This window comes from Myotis davidii, unplaced genomic scaffold, assembly GCF_000327345.1.
Source record: "Myotis davidii unplaced genomic scaffold, ASM32734v1 scaffold730, whole genome shotgun sequence".
In the NCBI taxonomy this organism is placed as follows: domain Eukaryota; kingdom Metazoa; phylum Chordata; class Mammalia; order Chiroptera; family Vespertilionidae; genus Myotis; species Myotis davidii.
This window is the reverse complement of record NW_006282183.1, coordinates 1-6,451: the sequence shown is the minus strand read 5'-3', so window position 1 is coordinate 6,451 and position 6,451 is coordinate 1.

Sequence of the window (6,451 nt, the reverse complement as noted above, 5' to 3'; positions counted from 1 at the left end):
GCACCTCAGCAACCAGCCCCCACACCCACACATGGCAGTTGTGCCACCTGACTTTGATTCTGGGCAAGCACACATGGAGGTCTGTTTCCTGCAGCATGGGAGTGGACCTCCCACTGACACAGGGCGACTGTGCAGCCTGTTCCCCCGAAGCAGACCGGGACCCTGATTCTCTACCCAAGAGGCAGCACTGAGCACCAGTGACTTGACTCTGTTTCTCATCACCCGCACACGGGAACACACACTAAGAGCCAGTGACTCCAATGCATGCTCACCCAGGGATGTTGATTCTCAGCACAAGGCCGCACCAAGCAACAGAGACTTTGATACTCAATTCTTGGCATGGGCACAGGGGAACACTGACTCCTGGCATGCACTAGGGGACTCTGATTTTCGACACATGCCAGCGGGATCTTGTTTTCAGTACAGCGCAGGCGGGGTCCTGATTCTAGGTGCATGCATGAGGCCACACTGAGCACTGTGACTCTGATCCTGGGCGAGCGTGGGCCCCACAGACCCACGGCAGCCACACATCTTGGTTTCAGAGCTCTTCAGTGACACTTAGGTGGTGCGAAGCCCCCACTACAAATGGCCCAGGCCCCCACAACTCGGCGATTGAACCTTCTGGTGATAGTTAGAATGGGGAGATAGCGATACAATCCCCAGAGAAAAGAAAAAGAGAAATTGCCAAAAAGGGAAATAAGTGAAACAGAGGCATGCAACATGACAGGAAAAGAATTCAGAGTAATGGTTATACAGTTCATAAACCAGATGAATGAGAAAATCAACAACCTATGCAAAAATCAGGAAGAAATCAAAAGTGATATAGCTACAATCAAAAATGTCATAGAAGGTTTCAACAGTAGACTAGGAAAAGCAGAGGACCGAATTAGTGACTTAGAAGATAAGATAGAGAACCAAGTCTCCTGGGCGAGCGTGGGCCCCACAGACCCACGGCAGCCACACATCTTGGTTTCAGAGCTCTTCAGTGACACTTAGGTGGTGCGAAGCCCCCACTACAAATGGCCCAGGCCCCCACAACTCGGCGATTGAACCTTCTGGTGATAGTTAGAATGGGGAGATAGCGATACAATCCCCAGAGAAAAGAAAAAGAGAAATTGCCAAAAAGGGAAATAAGTGAAACAGAGGCATGCAACATGACAGGAAAAGAATTCAGAGTAATGGTTATACAGTTCATAAACCAGATGAATGAGAAAATCAACAACCTATGCAAAAATCAGGAAGAAATCAAAAGTGATATAGCTACAATCAAAAATGTCATAGAAGGTTTCAACAGTAGACTAGGAAAAGCAGAGGACCGAATTAGTGACTTAGAAGATAAGATAGAGAACCAAGTCCAATCTGAACAGCAACTGGAGAAAATAATTAAAAAGTAGGAGGAGAGCCTAAGGGAGCTCTGGGACAACATGAAACAAAGTAACATTCATATAATAGGGGTGCCAGAAGGACAAGAAGAGCAGCAAGGATTAGAGAATATATTTGAAGAAATAATAACAGAAAACTTCCTTGATATGGGGAAGAAAAAATGATCACAAGTACAGAGAGTCCCAAGCAAGATGAATTCCAAAAGACCCACACTAAGACACGTCATAATTACAATGGCAAATGTTAACAACAAAGAGAGAATCTTAAAGGCTGCAAGAGAGAGGCAGAGAGTTACCTACAAAAGATCCTCCACCAGATTATCAAGTGATTTCTCAACAGAAACACATCAAGCTAGAAGGGAATGGAGTGAAGTATACAAAGTGATGCAAAGCGAAGGACCGAATCCAAGAATACTCTATCCAGCAAGACAATCAATCAAAATTGAAGAGCAAATCAGGAGCTTTGCAGAAAAAAAAGCAAAAAAAACAAAACCTAAGGGAGTTTATCACTACCCAATGAGTAATGCAAGAAATGCTAAATGGAATGCTGTAAAAAGAAGAAATAGAAAGGGTGGAAGGAAACTGGGCATAAAGTACAGAAATGGCTACAAACAAGTAGCTATCAATAATAACATTAAATGCAAATGGATTAAATGTGCTAATCAAAATACATCAAGTGACTGACCCATATATATGCTATCTATAGGATATCCACTTCCAAACAAGAGACTCACACAGACTGAAAGTAAAGGAGTGGAAAAATATCTATCAGGCAAATGGAAATGAAAAAAAAAGCTGGGGTAGCAATACTTATATCTGACAAAATAGACCTCAAAGTGAAGACCATAACAAGAAACAAGGAAGGCCACTTCATAATTCTAAAGGGATCAATACAACAAGAGGATATAACTCTGATAAACATTTATGCACCCAATGGAGGAGCACTAAAATACATAAAAAAAACTTCTGGAAGATATCAGGGAAGAGATTGACAGCAACACAATCATAGTAGGGGACTTTAATAACCCATTAACATCACTGGATAAATCCTCTAGACAAAAACTTAGCAAAGAAACATAAATCCCAAATGACTTACTAGATCAGATGGACTTAAACGACAACTTCAGAACATTTCACCCCAAAACTACAGAATGTATATTCTTCTCAAGTGCACATGGGACATTTTCAAAGATTGAACACATATTGTGACACAAAGTCTCTCCAAATTCAAGAACATTGAAATAATATCAAGCATCTTGTCATAAAATTAGAAATCAACTACAGTAGAAACAATGAAAAAAATCAAACACCTGGAGGCTAAATAGCATACTATTAAACAATGAGTGGGTTACCAAAGAGATCAAAGAAGAAATAAAAAAACATCTTGGAAACAAATGACAATGAAAACCCAACAATCCAAAATCTTTGGGACACAGTGAAAGCAATCCTGAGAGGGAAGTTCATAGCACTACAAGCCTACCTCAAAAACAAGAAAAACTGGTAATAAACCATCTAACTCTGCAACTTGAAAAATTAGAAAGAGAACAACAAGAAAAGTCCAGTGTGAACAGAAGGAAGGAAATAATAAAGATCAGAGTGGAAATAAATTACATAGAGGTAAGAGATCAATCTAAGGACTTGTATGCATACATATAAGCATAACCAATGGATGGAAAACACTGGGGGAGGGGGAGTCATGGCATGTGCCGGGGGGTAGGGGAGGCCAGGGGAAGCTCAATGGCAGGGTGGTGGGGGGGAGGAGACATATGTAATACTATTTGTAATACTCTAAACAATAAAATAAAATTTAAAAAAAGAAAAAGAAAAGCAAGGACCTACAACTAACCAGCAGGCAATCATTCAAAATTGAAAGAGAAATAAAGAGCTGCCCAGACAAGTAAAATATAAAGGAGTTAGTTACCACCACAGAAGTATTACAAGAAATGTTTAAGGGCCTGCTTTAAGAAAAAAATTTAGAAAAACAACAATCAGAAAATAATTGAAATTATAAAATGACAATAAGTATATACCTATTAATAATCACTTTAAATTTAAATGACTTAAATGCTCCAATAAAAAAATCATAAGGTAGCCAGCACCAGTTTGGTTCAGTGGATACAGTGTCAGCCTGTGGACTGAAAGGTCCCAGGTTCGATTCTGGTCAAGGGCATGTACCTTGGTTGCGGGCACATCACCAGTAGGACATGTGCAGGAGGTAGCTGATCGATGTTTCTCTCTCATTGATGTTTCTAACTCTCTATCCTTCTCCCTTCCTCTCTGTAAAAAATCAATAAATTATATTTTTAAAAAATCATAAGGTAGTTGAGTAGATAATAAAACAAGACCCATATAATGCTGTCTACAAGAGACCCACATCAGAACAAAAGATACATAGGGACTAAAAGTAAAAAAAATGGAAAAATATATTTCAAATAAATGGAAAGGGAATAAAAAGCTGTGGTAGCAATACTTATATCTGACCAAATATACTTTAAAACAAAGTCTATAGTAAGAGACAAAGAATGGTAAAGAGAGCAATCCAACAAGAGGATATAATTCTTATTAACATTTATGCATCCAACATAAGAACATCCAAATATTTAAAGCAAATCTTGATGGACATATAGGCAGAGATTGAGAGTAATACAGTCATAGTAAGGGATTTTGAAACTCCACTGACATCAATGGGTAGATTTTCCAGACAGAAAATCAACAAGGAAAGGGAGGCCTTAAATGACACACTATATCAGATGGATTTTTTAAAATATTTTATTATTTATTTTTAGAAAGAGAGGAAGGGAAAGGGATAGAGAGAAACATTGATGAGAGAGGAATGTCATTAATTGGCTGCCTCCTGCATACCCCCTACTAGAGGTCCAGCCAACAACCTGGGCATGTGCCTTGAATGGGTTTCAAACCTGCAACCTCTTGGTTCCTGGGTCAACTCTCAACCACTGAGAGACACTGGCCAGGCTACATCAGATGGATTTAATTGGTATCTTCAGAGCATTTCACCCCAAAGCAGAAGAATATACATTCTTTTCAAGAGCACTTGGAATGTTTTCTAGGATAGACCACAAGTCAAGTCATAAAACAAGTCTCAAGAAATTTAAGATTAAAATTATATCAGGCATCTTCTCTGACTATAATGATATGAAACAATGAAGTAATCAATCACACATAAAAAAACTGGAAAACTAAGACCTGGAGACTAAATAACATGTTATTAAACAACTAGAGGCCCAGTGCACAAAAATTTGTGCACTTTGGGGTGTCCCTCAACCCAGCCTGTGCCCTCTCAGAGTCCAGGACCCCTCAGGGGATGTCTGACTGACAGCTTAAGCCTGCTCTCCAGGGGATTGAGCCTAACTGGCTGTCAGGCATCCCTCTGGAAGCTTAGGAGCCCTTATGGGATGTCCAACTAATGGCTTAGGCCCAATCCTACTGGGGAGCAGTGCTAAACCATTAGTCAGACATACTTAGTGCTGCCATGGAGGCGGGAGAAGCTCTCACCACCACTGCTGCACTGGCCAGCCATGAGCCAGCTTCTGGCTGAGTGGTGCTCCCCCTGTGGAAGCACACTGACCACTAGGGGGAAGCTCCTGCATTAAGCCTCTGCCTCCTGGTGGTCAGTGCGCATCATAGCAACTGGTTGTTCCTGGTCATTCCACAGTAAGGGTTAATTTGCATATTACTCTTTTATTATATAGGATGACTGGGTTAATAATGACATCAATGAAGAAATCACGATACTTTGGAACAAATGAAAATAAGAACAACCCAAAATCTATGGGACACAGCAAAAGCAATCCTAAGAGGAAAATTCATAGCATTACAGGTCCATCTCTAGAAACAAGAAAAATATCAAATCAACAATCTAACTTTACACTTAAAGGAACTTGAGAAAGAAAAACAAACAAAGCCCAAAGTGATTAAAAAGAAGGAAATAATATATGTCAGAGCAAATATACATAAAATAGAGTCTAAAAAATATATAAAAGATCAATGAAATAAGAGCTGGTTCTTTGAAAAGATAAACAAGATTGACAAGCTTTTAACCAGACTCATCAAGACAAAAAGAGAGGACTCAAATCAGAAATGAAAGAGGAGAAGTAACAACTGACACAAACAAAATACAATGGATTGTACTAAATATTATGAACAACAATATGCTAACAAATTGGACAATCTGGATGAAATGGATAAATTCCTAGAAACATACAATCTTCCAAAACTGAATCAGAAAAAAAAAAATCAGTGAATCTGAACAGACAAATTACAACTAGTGGAATGGAAGCAGTAAAAAACAAACAAAACAAAAAAAACCTCCCAGCAAATAAAAGTCCTAGACTAAATGACTATATACAAGCAAATTCTACCAAACATTCAAAGAACAAACACCTATTCTCCTCAAACTATTCCAAAAAATTCAAGAGGTGGGAAGATTCAAAAGCTCATTTTATGAGGCCAGTATTATCTCAATTCCAAAACCAGATAAAGCCACTACAAAGAAAATTCCAGGCCAATATGTCTGTTGAACATAGATGATAAAATCCTCTAAAAAATCAAACATGATCCAACAACACATAATCAAGTGTAATTTATTCTGGGGATACAAGATTGGTACAATATCTGCAAATCAATAAATGTGATACAACACATAAACAAAATGAAGGATAAAAATCGCATGATTATATCAATAGATGTAGAAAGAGTATCTATAGATGAAGAACCTATTTGAAGACATAATAACTATAAACTTCCCTAACTTGATGAAGGAAAAAGACAAAAAAAAGTCCAAAAAGCACAGAGAACCCAGCCAGAGTGGCTCAGTGGTTAAGAGTTGACCTATGAACCAGAAGGTCATGGTTCGATTCCTGGTCAGGGCATATGCTTGGATTGCAGGCTCTATCCCCAGTGTGGGTTATGCAGGAGGCAGTACCTGATCAATGATTCCCTCTCATTATTGATGTTTCTATGTTTTTCCCCCTCTCTGAAATCAATAAAAAAAATATTTTTTAATAAAGAAGCACAGGGAGTCCCAAACAAGATGGATCCAAAGAGGCCCA